This window comes from Fukomys damarensis, unplaced genomic scaffold (genome assembly GCF_012274545.1).
Source record: "Fukomys damarensis isolate Sample0158 unplaced genomic scaffold, DMR_v1.0_HiC HiC_scaffold_28, whole genome shotgun sequence".
Classification (NCBI taxonomy): Eukaryota; Metazoa; Chordata; class Mammalia; order Rodentia; family Bathyergidae; genus Fukomys; species Fukomys damarensis.
The window spans coordinates 15,651,158-15,670,839 of NW_022900940.1; the positions used below are offsets into that span (position 1 = coordinate 15,651,158).

General features: G+C 36.7%; 1 protein-coding gene and 1 non-coding gene across 4 annotated transcripts in view; one reads left to right on the top strand and one right to left on the bottom strand.

The window, feature by feature from the left end:
• Grm7 (glutamate metabotropic receptor 7) overlaps positions 1 to 19,682 on the top strand; it is an 865,940-nt gene that overhangs the window by 157,048 nt on the left and 689,210 nt on the right. The window lies entirely within an intron of this gene.
• LOC117283657 lies at positions 9,038 to 9,142 on the bottom strand. The gene has a single exon (XR_004514687.1). It is a non-coding gene; the product is annotated as a U6 spliceosomal RNA (small nuclear RNA).

A 19,682-nucleotide genomic window follows, 5' to 3' on the forward strand; every position in this document is an offset into this window, starting at 1 on the left:
GCCTTATAATAATCAAATACTGGGGACAGCAGAAATATCAGGCAACAGGCAAATAGATTAGTAAATTTTAGAACAGTCATGCAGTAAAATATTATTCAGTAGTTAAAAGGTAGGCAAATGAATAATAAAAAAAAATAACAAGCAAACAAAAAGAAAATGGCGCATTACCGTATAATACAATTTATTTAAAGTGCTAGAAAGCATCCAAAAATGTAATCTAGTCTGTAATGTTAGGAGATAGATAAACCGTGGTCTGCTGTTTAGTGTCTGTGTGTCAGGGCACTGTGGAAGAAGATGACAAGAGAGAGGAGCTGAAGTGTGCCAAACAGCTCTAGGAAACTATTAGTGTAATAGATAACTGCGTTATCTGGATTTGGGTGATTTTATCATAGATATAGACTTCTGACAGATCTTATCACAGTGAGTGTTTAAATGTGTGAGCTTTCTTGTATAATAATTATACTTTAAGAAAAGGTGTTAAAATAGTATGTTTAACACAATACTAGCCCATCAGTATCCATAGGTATAAACTGGATCTCTAATCCAAAAGCCATTGTTATTTAGGAAGGGCACAAAACAAGATTTGGCTCATATTCACAGTAATTTGATCAAATGAAACCTAAAAATCATTGACTTTGGGAGATGCAATATATTTATGTCCATGCCGTTTAATGAAAATTAATGACAATGATTTGGAATTTAATGGATTCCTTGCAGTATTATTGAACTTAATAGAAAATGATATAGCATAATTTGAAATCCATTTAAATTATCCAAATGAATAATTAATATGTCTGTCATAAATCTATCTAGCATCTATTATTTAGAAGCAAATGATTCAGAATCAGGTTTCCAAAAAGCTCTGGCTTTCTGGAAGTGTAATTTTATTTTATTTTTTTCATTTTTTCTTTATTGGTACATTTTAGGTACATAATACAGTTACACTCACCATTGGGATCTTGTACCTTTACATGATGTATCTTGGTTCTTATCTTTCCACATTCCCCTGCCCTTCCTTCACCCCCTTCACCTTACCTATTTACAAAGACTGTTTCCAACGTTTTTCCTTTTCTCTTATTTTCCCTTCTTAGCTTTTCCCTACCCCTCCCACTTTCCCTAAAACTTTAGACATGTTTTCCTATTGAACAATATCAGTTATACCTTTTGATTCTTATTTACAATTTTAGTTTATCACACCAGAGAAACTATTCACTATTTACACATGCATGTCCTATTAATTTCACCTGAGAGTATGTCCTCAAAGTGCATCCACTTAGCTATAAATGTCTCTAGTTTCTCAATCTTGATGGCTGAGTAGTACTTCATTTTATAAAAAAGAAAAAAACACATCTACTTTATCCAGTCTCCAGTTGATGGGCAATTAGGCTGTTTCCAAGTTTTAGCTATTACAAACTGTGCTACTATAAACATGGGTGAACATAGATCACTGTGGTATGATTCTTTGCATTCTTTTAGGAAGATACCCAGCAGAGGGATGGCTGGGTCAAATGGGATTTTTAATTTTAGTTGTTTGAGGTATCTCCATATTGATTTCCACAGTGGTTGCACCAGTCTGTTGTCCCACCAACAATGAAGGGTTCCTTTCTCCCCACAGCACCGCCAACATTTGTTATTGGTTGATTTCTTGATAGCAGCCATTCTTTCTGGAGTGAGGTGGAATCTCAGTGCTGTTTACATCTGCATCTCTCCAATGACCAGTGATGTGGAACATTTTTCATATGTTCATTTGCTGCTTTTACTTCTTTGTCTGAGAAAATCTGTTTATTTCAGATGCCCATTTTTGAACTGTGTTTAAAGTTCTGATTTTTAAAATTTTAAAATATATTCTAGATAGTAGACCTATGAGGAACAGCTGGTAATTTTTTTTTCTCACCTTGTAGGTTGTCCCTTAGCTCTCTTGGTGGTTTCTCTCGCAGGGTAGAAGCTTTTGAAAAAGATGAGATCCCAGTTGTTGATTCTTTGTGCTAGTTCCTGTGCTACTGAAGATTTGTTCATAAATTATTTTCTTATGCCAGTGTCTTGAAAAGCTCTACTACTGAGGAAGGAATTGGCAAGTGACACACACATAGAGACGAGCTGAATGGAAGTAGAATAAAAAGTGTATTTGCCAACAAAGGGTTGGTTGCATTCAAAAAGGCAGTGCCAGTGATCGACCTCCTTATGGCTTGCAGCTCCCCTTTTACAGGTTTTACAGCCATGATCCCTTTCAGGTGGTTGCATTTCATTTCCTCAGGTCACATTACCCATGCGCAAATTACAGTAGCCAGACAGTTAAGTTAACTCAGACATAACAATTCCTTGCAGCTAGTGAGTTTACTTCAAGATTCAGCTAGCTGTCTATTCTAGGGCACAGGAAGAGGGTGTTCAAGGTTTGGGGTGAGGCCAGATGTCCCACTTCATGGTCAGTGCCTCCAGTGTCTGTTAATTTTGAACTGAACAAAGCAGATTGCTGTTAAGAGACAGAAGAAGTCATTTTACATTTTCCTAACATTTTGTAGGTTTTTAGATTATTTATAAAAGTTCTCTCTATCATTACCTAACTTATCTTCCAGCAAGTTAACTGTTTCTGCTATAATATTTACATCTTTAATCCACTTGGATTTTAGTTTTACGCATGGAGGACGGTATGTATCTCGTTTTAATCTTTGGCAAGTTGAAATCAAAACTTTTGCAGCACCATTTATTAAAGAGTGCGATAGTTGGCTCCTTTGTCAAAGATGAGGTAGCTGAGTACATCTGGATTTGTTTCTGCATCTTCCAACCTATTCCACTGATCCTCGGGTCTGTTTATTTGCCAGTTTCATGCTAGTTTTGTTACAGAGGCTTTGTAGTGTAGTTTCAAATTGGGGATTGTGATACCCCCTGCCATATTTCTGTTGCCTAGAATTGCTTTTGCTATTCTAGGTCTTTTTCTGGTTCCAAATGAATTTTGGGGTTGTTTTCTCTAGTTCAGTGAAACATACTGTTGGGGTTTCAATCGAGATTACATTTAATCTGTATAGCAGTTTTGGAAGTATGGCCGTTTTCATATATTGGTTCTTCCTATTCAAGATCAAAGGATGTCTTTCCATTTTCTTATATCCTCTTTGATCTCTTTTTTCAGAGTGTTTTAGTTCACAATGAAGAGGTCTTTTGCATCTTTCATTAGATTGATTCCTAGATACTTCTTTTTTAAAATGATATTGTGAAAGGGGTTCTTTCTCTAACTTCTCCCTCAGTGAGTCTGTTATTTGTGTACAAGAAGGCTATTGATTTTTGAGCATTGACCTTGTATCCAGCTACTCTACTGAATCTGTCAATTAAGGCTAGAAGTCTTGTAGCAGAGTTTGTTGGGTCTTCTATTGTAGAGTATCATATCATCAGCAAATAAAGCCAGTTTAACTTCTTCCTTTCCTGTCTTTATTGCTTTAATTTCTTTCTCTTGTCTAAGTGCTGTAGCTGTTTCCAATGCTATATTGAACAGGAATGGTGACAGTGGATGTGCTTGTCTTGTTCCTGATTTTAGTGTGAAGGTTTTCAGTTTTTGACCATTTAATATGATATTGGTTGTTAGTTTTTCATAGATAGCCTTTATCAAGTTGAGATAAACACCATCTATTCCAATTTTCTGCATGATTTTTATCATGAATGGATGTTGAATTTGTCAAATGCTTTTTCTGCATCTATTGAGATGATCATATAGTTTTTTTTGTTTTTGACTCTGTTAATATAGTGTATTACATTTATTGATTTACATATGTTGAACCATTCTTGCATCCCTGAGATAAATCTGACTTGGTCAGGGTGTATAATCTTCTTGATGATCTTCTGTATTCTATTAGCCAGTATCTTATTGAGGATTTTTGCATCTATGTTCATTAGTGAGATTGGCCCTGTGGTTCTGTTTTTTGGTTGGGTCTTTCCCTGGTTTTGGAATCAGAGTAACACTTGCTTCTAAGAATAAATTTGGAAGTATCACTTCCCTTTCAATTTCACTGAAAAGTTTCAAAAGTAGTGGCAGTAGTTCTTCTCTAAATGTCTTGTAGATTCAGCAGTGAAGCCATCAGGACCTGGGGTTTTCTTTGTTGGTTAACTTTTAATTACATTTTCAATTTCACTGATTGTAATTGGAGTGTTTAGAATTTTTATATCTTTTTCGTTCAACATTGGTAATTCATGTGTGCTAAGAAATCTGTCCATTTCCTCTGTATTTTCCATCTTATCAGAGTACAGCTTCTCAAAGTAGGTATTGATCCTCTGGATTTTGCCTGGATCTGTTGTGACTTTACCTTTTTCATTTCTAATTGCATGAATATGAGCCTTTTCTTTCCTCTTTTGGTAAGGTCAGCTAAGGGTTTATCAATATTATTAATTCTTCCAAAAAGCAACTCTTCAGTTCATTGATTTTTTTTTTTTTTGGTATTAATCTTTTAGTCTCCATTGCATTTATTTCTGCTCTGATTCTTATTATTCCCTCCCTTGTATAAGCTTTAGGTTTGTCTTGCTCTTCTTTTTCTAGGAACTTAAGGTTCAGCATTAGGTTGTTAATTTGTTTTTCTAGTGTGAACATTCACTGCTATTAATTCCCCATGTAGAACTGTTTTCATTGTATCTAATAAATTCTTGTATGTTGTACTGGCATTATCATTAATTTGTAAAAGCTGTCTAATTTTTTCTTTAATTTCTGCTGTGACCTTGGTTGTGTAGGAGTGTGTTATTCAATTTCCACGTATTTGTGAAGTTCTTATGCTATTGGTCTCCAGTTTAATGGCAGTATGATCTGATAATACATAGGATAACTTTAATTCCTTTGCATTTATTTAAACATGTTCTATAAGCTAGTATATGGCCTATTTTTGAGAATGAGTCATGTGCAGCCTAAAAGAATTTATATTCTGATTTTGTGGGGTGGAACCCTCTGTAGATGTCTATTAAATCCATTTGTTCAAAATCTTGGCTCAGTTCTAATATTTTATTGTTTATTTTTTGTCTATATGATCTGTCTATTTGTGACAATGGGGTATTGAGGTCCCCCACTACAATTGTGTTAGTGCTTATTTGGTTTTTCTTGTCCCTTAGTATTTGTTTTGTATAGTTTGGGGCAATTGTATTTGTTGAATTATGTATTCATGATTGCCATCTCTTCCTCTTGGATTGTTTTCTTTACAAGGATGTAGTGACCTCTTTTGTGGCTTTTAATTAGTTTTGGTTTGAGATTCACTTTGTCTGCAAATAAGATCGCTACCCCTGCTTGTTTCCAGGTTCCTGTCACATAGAGAACTGTTTCCATTCTTTTACTTTCAGTCTATGAGTTTCTTTTTGAACGAGGTGCATTTCTTATATACGGCATATTATTGGATTTTGCTTCTTAATCCATCATGTATTTCTTTTGATTGGTGAATTGAGACCATTAACACTGATGGTTATAACTAATATGTATTAACTTATCATCATCATGTTTTTTTCCTGTCGTTTGCTCTTTTAAATTTTCCCCCCTCACTCTTTAATTTCTTGTCCTGCCTGCTGTTTGCTCTTGTTGTGCCTCATGGAATTGTGATCTTCATTGTCTTTTTCTAGGGTATTATTTAGAATTGTTTGGAGTGCTGGTTTGATATTTATGAAGTTTCTCAGGTGTTCTTTGTCATAAGTATCTTATTTCCCATTAATTTTGAAAGAGAGTTTTGCAGGATGGGTTGGAGGTTGTTTTCTTTTAGGGCTTGAAATATTTCACTCCATGCTTTCCTTGACTTGAGGGTTTGGGTTGAAAAGTCTGCTGTGATTTTGATGGGCTTTCCTTTGCATGTGATTTTTTTTCTTTTTTCTAATTGCTTGTAGTATTTTTTCTGTTGAGTTTCTGGGATCTTGATTTTTTTTTTTCATTGAGTTTATTGGTACTTTTTAAGTATACGGTAACAGTTACATTTATCATTAGGAACTTGTACCTTTATATGACAGAACTTAGTTCTCATGTTTCCCCATACCCCTGCCTTCCCTTAACCCCCCCACCCCTCCCCTATTTACAAAGACTTTGTCTTCATTTTTTCCTTTTCTCATATTTTTTCATTTCCCTTACTTCCTTTCCTCTACCCTTCTGCTGGGTATTTTTCCAAAAGCATTAAAAGAATCATACCACAATGATATATGTGCACTTATGTTTATAGTAGCACAGTTTGTAATAACTATAGCTTGAAAACAGCCCAATTGCCCATCAGTTGGACATTGGATAAAGAAGTTTTTAAAAATATAAAATGGAGTAGTACTCAACCATAAAGAATGAGAAACTTGAGTCATTCACAGAAAAATGGATGCATATTGAGGTCATACTCAAGTGAAATAAATAGGACACACATGTGTAAATACTGAATGATTTCTGTGGTGTGAAAAACTGCAAGTGTAAATAAGATCCAAATTGTATAACTGTCAATGTGAAATAGGAAGAAAAGGGCTAAAGGTGTCTGGGACCTTGATTATTACATGTTTAGGTGTAGATTTTTTATGATCATGGCTATTTGGAGACTTATAAGCCTCACTTATATGTATGTCAAATTCTTTGACTCTGTTTGGGAACCTTTCTGTCATTAATTCTGTGAACAGTTTTTTTTTTATGCCATTTGTACTTTCTCCTGCTTTTTCATGAACTCCTATCAGTCTTATATGATTCTTCTTTGCATCGTCTAGGAACTGTTGGATCGATTTCTCATGTTCCCTTATTTTTTTTTTTGCAAGTTTAATGCTTTATTTTAATTTTAAGCTACAAAGACTACTACATAAATGAGAATAAAAATTTTAAAATGTTTTGGAATCAGGTTCTGCACACTTACATAAAGTAAAAAACTGGAAATTTCAAAACATTTAAACATAAGATTATTTTTATCTGAAAATATTATTAAACCTAAATAATTTGAATGCTGAAACCAATGATAAATGTGTAAATTTTGTTTCTAGAATGTAAATGCACATTATTTCATGTTAAATAATATACTTAAAAATAATGGTTATGCCAAAAATATTCTGAATTCTTCTATTAACTTTGATTAGGGAAAAAAAAGCCAACACTATTTCTTTTCTTTTTTCTTTTTGTTGTTACTGGGATTTGAACCCAAAGCCTTTTTGCTGAACTGTATCCTCAGCCCATAGTCTTGCTAAGTCACTAAATTGCCCAAATGGGGCTCAAATTTTCAGTCCTCCTGCCCAGACTCCCAGAGTACTGGGATAACAGGCATGTTTCTCCACATCCATACAGAAAAACACTAATTTCTCAATTTTAGCACTTCAATTTTTAGAGTGGAGAGAGTAGAAACATTTCTCTAAGTGAGAAATAGTAGATACTGCATTTAATGTACTGAAAAAGGTTTCATAGAAGAATGAATAATGGATCCGTTACATGTTCGCCCAGATTCACTATCTCTTGCTTATCCACCTGATTTACTTAACTTTTGCTCTTGGTAGTTAGAGAAAATAAGAGTGATATTTGAATGACTACAAATATGCATATGTATATTATTAAAATACATACACAGTTCTCAGATTAACACTTTAGATTGTAAATTTTGGGTTGAATTAATATTTAAATAAATGGAGATTTAGAGATTATTGAACAATTGTTGCTAGTTATTGGACAGTGAGTGGAGACATTCAAGGGTGAGTAGAATGATACTTTAGCCACTTTTGTGAAGGGAAGAGGGAGAATTTGATTCCATTCAGTTATTGTTCTTTTCCAGAGTTCCCATTTGGCTATGTTTTTAATAATTTCTTTCTGCTAATAATCTCTGTTGTAAAACATGGTCCTCATGCGTTTTTTCCCATTGGCATGTTCTTTTTTGTTTGTTTGTTTTCCAGTTTGCTGAGCACAGTTATGTGGTAGAGACTTTGAAGGCTGTTGGGCACATCTGACAGTTTCTCCCAATTGCTTTCCTTTCCAGCACAGGGTCTTGCTCCTCTGTTCACATCTCTCCTTTTGTGTTTTAGCGAGCACCATACACCAGAGTGACTCCAGCCACAATATCCCTCCCCACCCTCTCTGGACTTGTTCAGTGGCCAGGCCGAGAGACTGTATGTCTGGGGTCCTGGGGGCTCCCTTGTCTCCTTCCCTCTGAAGGCTGAAGCCCACTGTCTCTGCAGGCATCACACGCAACTACAGGATTCCTTGTTTTGCTGCCCCACTGATTTCTCCCTTGTTTCCAAGAAAGCTGAGATGCACAAGTCTGTCCCAGTCAGACCTTGTCACAAGGCCAGGTTTCAGGTTGTTCTGACCTCAAGAGAATGCCTCTCTCTGGCCCTTTCCCTGTTCTCTCTGCAGAACTATTGCTGGGCCTGAGCTCTGTGCCAAACCCCAGAGTCTGGAGTGCAAAGACCAGGGCTCACTTTTCTTTCTGTGCTGCCTTGCTGTATGGAGAGGGTCCTCAAGGCGTCCTGTGTGTCTCCCAGGCTGGAAACCACCCAGGAAAACAGCTGGGATGAGGATTTTACCATGGCCTTCACACTCCTGGACTACTCCTGAATCAAGCAGGACAGAGGAAGAAGCTCTGGACTGAGTCTCTCTTCCTTGGAATGAATCATCTACAACATTGAGTTTATAGGAGAAATGAAATAAGAAATTCTAGTGGCTTCCTCCAGGAACCAGGACTGCTTCACCTGGCTGGAAGCTGGAGCTGGGGAAAGAGGGACCTCGACCCTCTACCTCTCTCTTCCTTATTGAGTTTATTGGTACATTTTAGGTATACAGTACAGTTACATTCATTATTGGGCTCTTGCATCTTTGCATGACAGGTCTTGGGTTCTCATTTTTTACCCTTGTCCCTGCCCTCCCTTCACCCCTCCTTCCCTCCCCCTTTACAAACACTTCATTTCCATTTTTTCATTTTCTTATACTTTTTTCTTTTCCCTTATTAGCTTTCCCCTACCCTTCTCACTTTCCCTACACCTTTAGCCCCTTTCTTCCTATTTCACATTGTCCATTATATCATTAGGATCTTATGTGCTATTATAGTTTATTCACACCAGAAAAACCATTCACTATTTACACCTGTGTAACTTAAAAAATATGGAATATTTCACGAATTTACATGTCATCTTGCACAAGGCCATGCTAATCTTCTCTGTATTGTTCCAATTTTAGTATATGTGCAGCCAACGTGAGCACTTCCCTTACTTTTTACAAGCGATCCCTCTTTTCATGGTCGCTGACTGCCATTCTGTCTTCTATACCTGATATCCTGTCTTCAGATTGCCTCAGTCTGTTATGTATACTCTCAATAGAGGTTTTAATCTCCTAGATATTTGTTTGAATCTGTTTCATGGATTTCATTTCTTTCCTATGTTGGGCATTTGTAGCTTGTCTCTGGTCCTGAGAACATGAATTTTTTAAAAATGTTTGTGTTCTAGAGTCTCTAACCATGTCTCTTTTTTTGCTCACCATCTCTGTAATTATCTCAGAAATTATTTCTGCTTTGAGTTTTTCTAGAGCCTCATTCATCTCTTTTGTTACTTCCTGTGCTATCAATTCAGGATATCCAGGTGGTTGATTATCAGACTTTTCCACCTCATTTCCTTCAGAATTTGCCTTTGATGAACAGGCAGCCTTTGTTCTTTGTTTGTGCTTTGCTTGAATATCTTCTAATTTCTATTTTTGTTGTTGCTACTGCCCTTGGTTTAATTTCTGGGTTAATTCTTTGATCTTCCTATTATAGCTGGTCTTTAGGTTTTGAGTCTCTAATGCTCTGAGGCAATCTCATTTTCATTATACCAGGGAAGACAACTGATTAGATTAATCACAACACTTTAGCTCAAGTAATATAATCAGAAACACAATAACATAAGCACATTTTAGAAAAATGACAGTTTGTGGTAGTTATTAATTTGTCACCTTTAACTGTGTGAATTAAATCAAAATTGAAGCTAGAGCTCAGAACAATGGCCTTTATGACCCCCTGTGCCTCTGTGGTATGAATGCAGGTATCAGGACAGCCAGGAGGCCAGAGGTACATGGGAGGGGGAGGTGTAGGCACCCTCTAGGCTGTGTTTCACACCATTCTTCTGCCAAGGCCTGGAGGGGTGGGTCTGTGGTCCTTGGAAGTGTAATTTTAAAGTAGGCTCTTCCTTTGGTTAACTTTGGGAAGTTCTTAGAAGAAAAAACAGACAGTGCTACACTTACTGAAAAAATGTTTGTTTTATTTTGTATGGCATTTATATAATGGATATTCACAAACATTATCACATAGTACTCCAGGAAGAAAAAATATAAAATATATCTGTCCTCATCTTGCAGTTGGAAAATTTTTAGTTTCTGCTAGTTAGAGTAAATCAGATCATTCCATCCTAAGCTTCTCTTTCCTTGCTTCTTACACTCTGTTTTTGCCACATTTAGCTTTCATCAAAATGATACCTTCCTTCTTACCTACTACTCCTTTTTAATTTTTTTTCTTTTCTGACTAGGATGTATTTCTTCAAATTTATTTATTTATTTTATTTTTTTCTGGTAGCAGGGATCAAACTCAGGATCTTGTGCTTGTGAGACAGGCATGTCTCCACTGAGCTAAATCCCTGGCCCCTTAAAAGCTTTGTTTTCTCTTACCTGGTTCTTTTGATTTAGTTCAGATGTTGCCATCATGTTCTCTGAGTGACCTAAAATTCTGTAAACATCTGAACTCCAAATAGTATTTCATAATGCTACTCAAAATATTTTCCTTTATTAGCACATTATTTGCTAGCATTGGGTGAAAATTATGCTTCAATGTGTTATTAGTAAGGTGATACATAGTAATATATAACTACTAAAACATATATTATATAATTTCTATTTACTCATCCATCTTAAGCTCTGATTCCATTTTGTTTACTAATTCAGCCTGAGTATGTAGCACAGAATCTAGCACAAATAGGAATCTAGTAAAATGTGCAATGAAAATAATCAAATGAAGACAGAGGATTTGGTGACTTAGCTGAAGAAAGTGAAATAAGAATGCTAGCATAGTCTTCTGACCTGTGCCCTGCCCATTAACCTGTTGTCCTCTAATACTAACTAGGCATTAAGAAAAATGGTAATCAATGCTTCTATGTCTAAGGGAAGGATTTGTAGATGAATATTACATTTGAAGTGCCTAATCTCCTAAAATATGTAAAAGATATCTCACATAGATCTCAACAGCTATGGGAGTTACATTCATAAGACAGCTTGTGAAATACTATAGCCTCATATATTAGATGATGATTTTGCTGTCTAAAATGTATGTACACCTTCTGTTGGAGACCAATATAGAATCTATACTTCCTCTAAATGCATGACTGACTTGGTAGCTATGGTACACTAGTATTATATTGTACTCCAGTGTCATAAGGTTGGGTGAGCATTAAAGGAGATACTAGATTAAAAGCACTTAGGAGAGCAGAACACAATAAGTGTACAATAATATTCATTATTGTTATTGCTCTTGCAGGGAAAAAAAAGATTTCCCTTCTGTCCTCTGATGTTTCAGTAGAATAAACTGACAAATATTAAGCAGGAGAAAAGTCATACAAATTTATTTAACATGCAAAAGGAGCCGTATTTTTAGCACAGGAAAGAGCCTGTGATAATCACAGAAATGTGATTATACATTAGGCTAATATTATTTAGAAACTTACATGCTTTTTTTGTGTAGGGGAGGAGAGTATGAGGCATGTAGGCAACTTTTTGAGGAATAGTAACTGATTTTTATGAGAAATGAATGGGCTTAGAGAAAATACAATAGCCTGGAACCAACTCTGTTGGGCCTACAGAACAGACAATGATTTGTAAATGATTCTCTTTGGAATCAAAATAGGAGGCAATAGTGTGGGACAGAAGTCTGCCCAGGTGTGTTGACAGACTTCAATCTTTTTTCCTGCAATATGAGTTTCACTAATGAAAGCTTGGGGAATGCACCAGAGTTAATTGCTTCTTCTTTGGCACATGCAGACATTAGGCAAAGAAGGGAATTTTGCAGAAAGCCTCCCTCTGCCCTGGAAGGGAAAGAAACAAGTGAAAATCAGAAGAACCTTGACTTTAAGCCTACTTTTAAGGATATTTAGCTACCCCTGGATCAAATTGAGAGTGCCCAAAATACCAAATTTGGAGAGTATTCTTGTTGAGCCCCAATTTAGGAACTCAGGAGACTCAGTCAAATGTGCATGGTACAAATTATCTCTCCTCTTTAACAACTGAGAATTACTTTTAAAACCATGTCTTGGGTCAAATTTCCCAGGGTATTCCTTTTAAATGGGGGCTAATTGTTAGACTTTCAAAGTATTATTCAAAGATAATATTGCATGAATTGTTAGTAGGAATTGACTGGAAAAACTAGAACTACAAGGATAATGCAAAAATAATTTTTAAAAATCACTCATACTTAAACCACAGACTATGTGGTAAGAAGGAATCCCTTGAAAACCTTCTAATTCTACTTTATTCTACTATTTTACAGAGGAGGCAATTAGAATCCGATGAGTAACATACTCAAGGAAAACAAAGAGAGTCAAAAGCAAAAGTGATATTAAAATTTAGACGTCTCTCATTCCAGGGGGCTTTGCAATGCCTTTTAATTTACTCACTTCTCTAGTGTAGTATTAGTTTTCCAAGACTGCCGTAGAAAATCGCCACAAATTGTGTAAAACTGTTTCCTCAAAGTTCTGAAGGTTAGAAATCTGAAATCAAGATGTCAGTAGAGCTTTATCCTGCTGGAGGCTATGAGGGAGCCTGTGTCTTACTTCCTAACTTCTGAAGGTTGCCAGCCATCCTTGGCGTTCCTTGTCTTGTAGATGCATCGGTGTCCACCTTTATTTTGATACGGACTTCCGTCTCTAAGTCAGTGTCTCCGTGTCTTTCCTCTGATAAGAACTCCAGTCAGTGGGTTCAAGGTCTCCTAATCTAGTATGAGCTCCTCCTTTACAGTATATCTGCAAATACCCTGTTTCTGAATAAGATCATGTCCTGATGTTCTAGTGGAATGAATTTGGCGATAAGCTATTCAGTTTACAATATATAGCGAATTCCTTTGATGTGTGAAAATGCAGAATGAAGAGTTTAAAATTAAAGTCCGGCTTTTGTTGCTATTTAGAGGTAAATATCAAAGGTAATAATACCTAGTGGTTTATTGATTGATAAGTGATTGATAAATTGATGCAAGGTGTTGCTATGTTGCTTAGGACTCCTGGGCTCAGGGGATCCCAGCTGAGCCTCTTGAGGAGCTGGGAGTACAAGAATGTACTGTTGGGCCCAATTTAAAAAGCAACATTCGTGAGAATATTTTCAAAATATCACACTTTCTCTGGCACTATGAACCAATATTTTCAGCTTCATTCTTTCTTGAGATCTCACTTCTTTCATAGCCTAGCTATTTTCAAAATGTTTTTGAAGGGTAAGTTTTTCCCTTAAACTGCAGGTGGCCTTCTTATGGTCACCTATTGCTGCTTCTACTTGTCAAAGCCACTTAATGTTTTCCTCTATACCTGAGAAACAATAAGCAGAAAAAGGAGGGCAACCATTCCAGTTGGAATAGAATGTTTTAAGTTTAGCATTTGAAGCCTTATTTTAGGGAACCCCTCATACTCAGGCAAACCAGGAAAGCCAGTCCCCCTAGCAGATAGTGTCAGGTGAAAGAGACCAGGCTTGCAGATGAAAGTGATGAAGAGCACTGTGTAGCATCTTCTTGCTAATTTATTGCATTTCTAGGGTTTCACCATTCTTGCCTTACTTGGTAAGAGCATTGATTAAAATACAGAAATATGATTAACTTTTTGGGCTTGGGTACAGGCATACTTGCAGGTGTGTCCAAGCCAAGGCCCCAAACTGCTTGCTCTCTTTTTAAAAATGTTATAACAAGTACATAAAATGAGGGAAGCTTTGTGATACTGTGCACACTGTAGGATATATTTTATTTGTGGCCCAAGATGGCTCCTCGTCACTCAGTATGACTCAGGCATGCCAAAATGTTGTATGTGTCTGACATTGTTTTGAAGCATTGAACCATATTGCTAACCATGAATTTGATTACACATACCTTGTTCTTCGTTAAATTGAAGAGCCGTGCAAAAAGACATAAGAACTGGTCAGGGTAGGCAAAGGGAAATATTTGCTTCTAGGCAAGATTTTTCTAGTTCTTTGAATGATCTCATTCCATCGTTGCTCCTTCATTTCTAAATGTTTTTCATTACCAAGATCACTTCAGGAATATTTAGGGGAAAAAATAGATTTTTTAAAAACTCCATATTCATAAGTTTTAATAGGTTTCTGGAGGGGATTGTAAATTGTGTTTTAGTTATCAGATTATTCTGATAACTAACTAATTTGGGGGAAAACATTTTTTGTTTGTTTTTTAGATAAGGTCTCCCTTTGTAGTTCAGACTTGCCCTGAACTCATTAAGTAGCCCAGGCTGGCCTTGAATTCAAGGCAATCCTCCTCCCTCAACCTCCTGAGTGCTGGGATTAAAGAAAAAGAAAAATTTTAAACTATTGAAATATTATAATCTGGTTTCTCTTCAAATTTTCAGATCGTATATATCTTTCACCTTTTACTATTGAAATATTTGGCCAATAGTTGCATTATCAAAAAAAAAAAAAAGATTTGACTGGACAAGCAATAGAAGCATTGATCCTGGATTTAAAGGTACTCAGGCATAAAGCAACTGTGTGTGTGTGTGTGTGTGTGTGTGTGTGTGTGTGTGTACTTCACTATTTTTAGTATCATGACTTCTAGTCATATAATTTAAAAACTTTGGGTACATCAAAAATTATGCTCTTTTCTCAGGTTTGGCAAACATATAAACTCAGGAAGTAAGAACAGATGTTTATGATGAAGGGCAAGCCAAAGTCAAGTAAGCTATGCAGAGTAGCCCTAAGGCAAAGCAATTAAAATCTGACTAAGTGAGCTCAATTAAACTGGACATGATTGGAGTCTATGTTGATTTCCAACTCTACTAGGCTTCCGTAGCCCAGGATGGTGTTTCAGGGATACTATTGCAGTATGGGTGAGTTGGGGTCTCTGACTCTAAGAAACAGTGAACGTTGGAGAAAAGCAAAGGGTCCAGACAGTAACGGCCTGGATGTGGTAACCTTGTCCAGAGGCTGTGGCTTCGAAGGGACTGACCTTTGACAGAGTCTGAAGGGAGGCTTGTAGACAAGGGATAGGCTGGGCCTGGAAGAGCATATAGAAAAGGTACGTGTCTCTGAGTCAGCTATCTTTTTAGGACTACACGGCTGTACTCTCTCAGCAGTTGGTTTACTCTACATTGTGAATACAGGGTTATTTGTTGACAGAAGATCAGAGATGTGCAGGGCTGGAGACCCAGGAACTCCTGTCTACTCACATAGCTGCACCAGAAGTGGAGGTAGAGTGTACAAACAAGGATTTCTTCTTAATTCTGAAGAAAGATATTTCATCACCTCTTAATTCATTTAAAAAAAATTTTTGAGCTTGAGTCTGACTATGTAGTCCATACTGGCCTTGAACTTTCTATGTAGTGCAGGCTGACCTCAAACTTATGATCTTTCTGCCTCAGCCTCTGAGTTTTGCAGCACTATGCCTGGCTTACTTTAAGCCATAATTTAGAATGGTTGTAAAATGTAGATGCTTGGGAATAGGGAAACTATGAAAGGAAATGAAGAAAATACAGATTAGAAAGTGCCTACAGTTGCATAAAAAAGGAAGAAACGACCTTAATGACACATTTCTTACTGTAATTTAAAAGGCAATATCAGATTATAGCAATGATCTACTGTCCCATGAACCTACAGATGTGTGAAATAAAGACTTGTCAAGGATTCAGGTCATTCTAGATAGGATACAAGCCCAAAAGCCAGAGGGGGAATAATGAAAATATTTACTGGCTTTTTATACCAAACTAAGATGTTAAGGCAGCTTCAGCTTGGATTGGTGTTTTCTATTTGCCAACATTTATTGAGCATGTACTGTTTATTTGTTTGTTTGTTTGTTTATTTATTTTGGCACCAGGGATTGAATTCGGGCCCTTGCATTTGTGAGGCAGGCAGCAGAACCACTGAGCCAAGTCCCCAGCCCACGTACTATTTAGTGATCATACACTAGGCTTTGTTGCTAAAGCTATGACATGCATAATTTTATTTCTTTCAAACAAATTTTACTTCTACTACTTGACATATGAGGAGACTCACACTGAGAGAGGTGAATTAACTTGTCTCAAATCAGGAACTAAGAACTTGGACTGATTTCTTCTTAATTCTGAAGAAAGATATTTCATCACCTCTTAATTCATTTAAAAAAAATTTTTGAGCTTGAGTCTGACTATGTAGTCCATACTGGCCTTGAACTTTCTATGTAGTGCAGGCTGACCTCAAACTTATGATCTTTCTGCCTCAGCCTCTGAGTTTTGCAGCACTATGCCTGGCTTACTTTAAGCCAGAATTTAGAATGGTTGTAAAATGTAGATGCTTGGGAATAGGGAAACTATGAAAGGAAATGAAGAAAATACAGATTAGAAAGTGCCTACAGTTGCATAAAAAAGGAAGAAACATGCCCAGGCTGGCCTTGAATTCAAGGCAATCCTCCTCCCTCAACCTCCTGAGTGCTGGGATTAAAGAAAAAGAAAAATTTTAAACTATTGAAATATTATAATCTGGTTTCTCTTCAAATTTTCAGATCGTATATATCTTTCACCTTTTACTATTGAAATATTTGGCCAATAGTTGCATTAAAAAAAAAAAAAAAAAGATTTGACTGGACAAGCAATAGAAGCATTGATCCTGGATTTAAAGGTACTCAGGCATAAAGCAACTGTGTGTGTGTGTGTGTGTGTGTGTGTGTGTGTGTGTGTACTTCACTATTTTTAGTATCATGACTTCTAGTCATATAATTTAAAAACTTTGGGTACATCAAAAATTATGCTCTTTTCTCAGGTTTGGCAAACATATAAACTCAGGAAGTAAGAACAGATGTTTATGATGAAGGCAAGCCAAAGTCAAGTAAGCTATGCAGAGTAGCCCTAAGGCAAAGCAATTAAAATCTGACTAAGTGAGCTCAATTAAACTGGACATGATTGGAGTCTATGTTGATTTCCAACTCTACTAGGCTTCCGTAGCCCAGGATGGTGTTTCAGGGATACTATTGCAGTATGGGTGAGTTGGGGTCTCTGACTCTAAGAAACAGTGAACGTTGGAGAAAAGCAAAGGGTCCAGACAGTAACGGCCTGGATGTGGTAACCTTGTCCAGAGGCTGTGGCTTCGAAGGGACTGACCTTTGACAGAGTCTGAAGGGAGGCTTGTAGACAAGGGATAGGCTGGGCCTGGAAGAGCATATAGAAAAGGTACGTGTCTCTGAGTCAGCTATCTTTTTAGGACTACACGGCTGTACTCTCTCAGCAGTTGGTTTACTCTACATTGTGAATACAGGGTTATTTGTTGACAGAAGATCAGAGATGTGCAGGGCTGGAGACCCAGGAACTCCTGTCTACTCACATAGCTGCACCAGAAGTGGAGGTAGAGTGTACAAACAAGGATTTCTTCTTAATTCTGAAGAAAGATATTTCATCACCTCTTAATTCATTTAAAAAAAATTTTTGAGCTTGAGTCTGACTATGTAGTCCATACTGGCCTTGAACTTTCTATGTAGTGCAGGCTGACCTCAAACTTATGATCTTTCTGCCTCAGCCTCTGAGTTTTGCAGCTATGCCTGGCTATGCCTGGCTTACTTTAAGCCAGAATTTAGAATGGTTGTAAAATGTAGATGCTTGGGAATAGGGAAACTATGAAAGGAAATGAAGAAAATACAGATTAGAAAGTGCCTACAGTTGCATAAAAAAGGAAGAAACGACCTTAATGACACATTTCTTACTGTAATTTAAAAGGCAATATCAGATTATAGCAATGATCTACTGTCCCATGAACCTACAGATGTGTGAAATAAAGACTTGTCAAGGATTCAGGTCATTCTAGATAGGATACAAGCCCAAAAGCCAGAGGGGGAATAATGAAAATATTTACTGGCTTTTTATACCAAACTAAGATGTTAATGCAGCTTCAGCTTGGATTGGTGTTTTCTATTTGCCAACATTTATTGAACATGTACTGTTTATTTGTTTGTTTGTTTGTTTGTTTATTTTGGCACCAGGGATTGAACTCGGGCCCTTGCATTTGTGAGGCAGGCAGCAGAACCACTGAGCCAAGTCCCCAGCCCACGTTCTATTTATTGATCATACACTAGGCTTTGTTGCTAAAGCTATGACATGCACATCATTTTATTTCTTTCAAACAAATTTTCTTCTACTACTTGACATATGAGGAGACTCACACTGAGAGAGGTGAATTAACTTGTCTCAAATCAGGAACTAAGAACTTGGACTTAAATCTAGGTCTATCAGATGCCAAATCAATTATTCTTATGACCTATTCTTTAAAAATTATTGTGTTATGATTTACACATGGTATAATAAAGATCCCTGAAAAGGAAACATAAAGAAGAGGCTGATAACTGAATCCTGACCAATGGTTTAGGTAGGGTAACATTGAAGATAAGAGGAAAAAGTAAGAAATATATTAGATTGTATTTTAATGAGATTAAAATTTTCTAGAGTTAATTTTGTTTATAGAAGTGACTTTATTTGCTTTGTGGAGTGAAGATTATTCCTTGTGTTGCTTGATCAGGGCATGGATAGTAATTTGAAAAATGGGAAGAGATCTTGAGGTCCTAGCCTTCAGAATAGCATCTACACAAGTGAGCTCCTAGCCTATTATACACTCTCTAACTTATTTAAATCACTAACAATGTCATCAGAAAAAGGAGAGGAAGTAGGGTACAATTCAGTTATAATTCAACAAATAGATAATTGAGTTATGAAGTATACATTTTCTTTGAGAGACTTAAAAAAATCTTATACTTTAATTTCAATGAAGTAATAAAAATGGTTCCCAAATTAATACAGAGCTCCGTTTTCCTTGCTAGTCCCTACCAATTTTTCAGTGTTAAATCAGCGTTCTTCTATAACTTAGGGAAGTCTCTATTACCTTTTATTACACCACATAGCAGTTAAAAACTCAGTGCTAGGGGTCAGGGATTTAGCTCAGTGGTTCGGTGGCCTGCGTTGCAAGCGCAAGGACCCGAGTTCAATCCCCGGTACCAAAACAAAAACAAAAACAAAAAAACAAACAAAAAAAACAAAAACAAACAAACTCAGTGCTAAAGTTTTTGTGCTAGTCCCTACCAATTTTTCAGTGTTAAATCAGCGTTCTTCTATAACTTAGGGAAGTCTCTATTACTTTTTATTACACTACATAGCAGTTAAAAACTCAGTGCTAGGGGCCGGGGATTTAGCTCAGTGGTTCGGTGGCCTGCGTTGCAAGTGCAAGGACCCGAGTTCAATCCCCGGTACCAAAACAAAAACAAAAACAAACAAGTCCCTACCAATTTTTCAGTGTTAAATCAGCGTTCTTCTATAACTTAGGGAAGTCTCTATTACTTTTTATTACACTACATAGCAGTTAAAAACTCAGTGCTAGGGGCCGGGGATTTAGCTCAGTGGTTCGGTGGCCTGCGTTGCAAGTGCAAGGACCCGAGTTCAATCCCCGGTACCAAAACAAAAACAAAAACAAACAAACAAAAACAAAAACAAACAAACTCAGTGCTAAAGTTGAATAAGATTCAGGCAAATCATGGGCTATTCTGTGTTTCAAATTGCTCCATCTACAACATGGGCCTGGC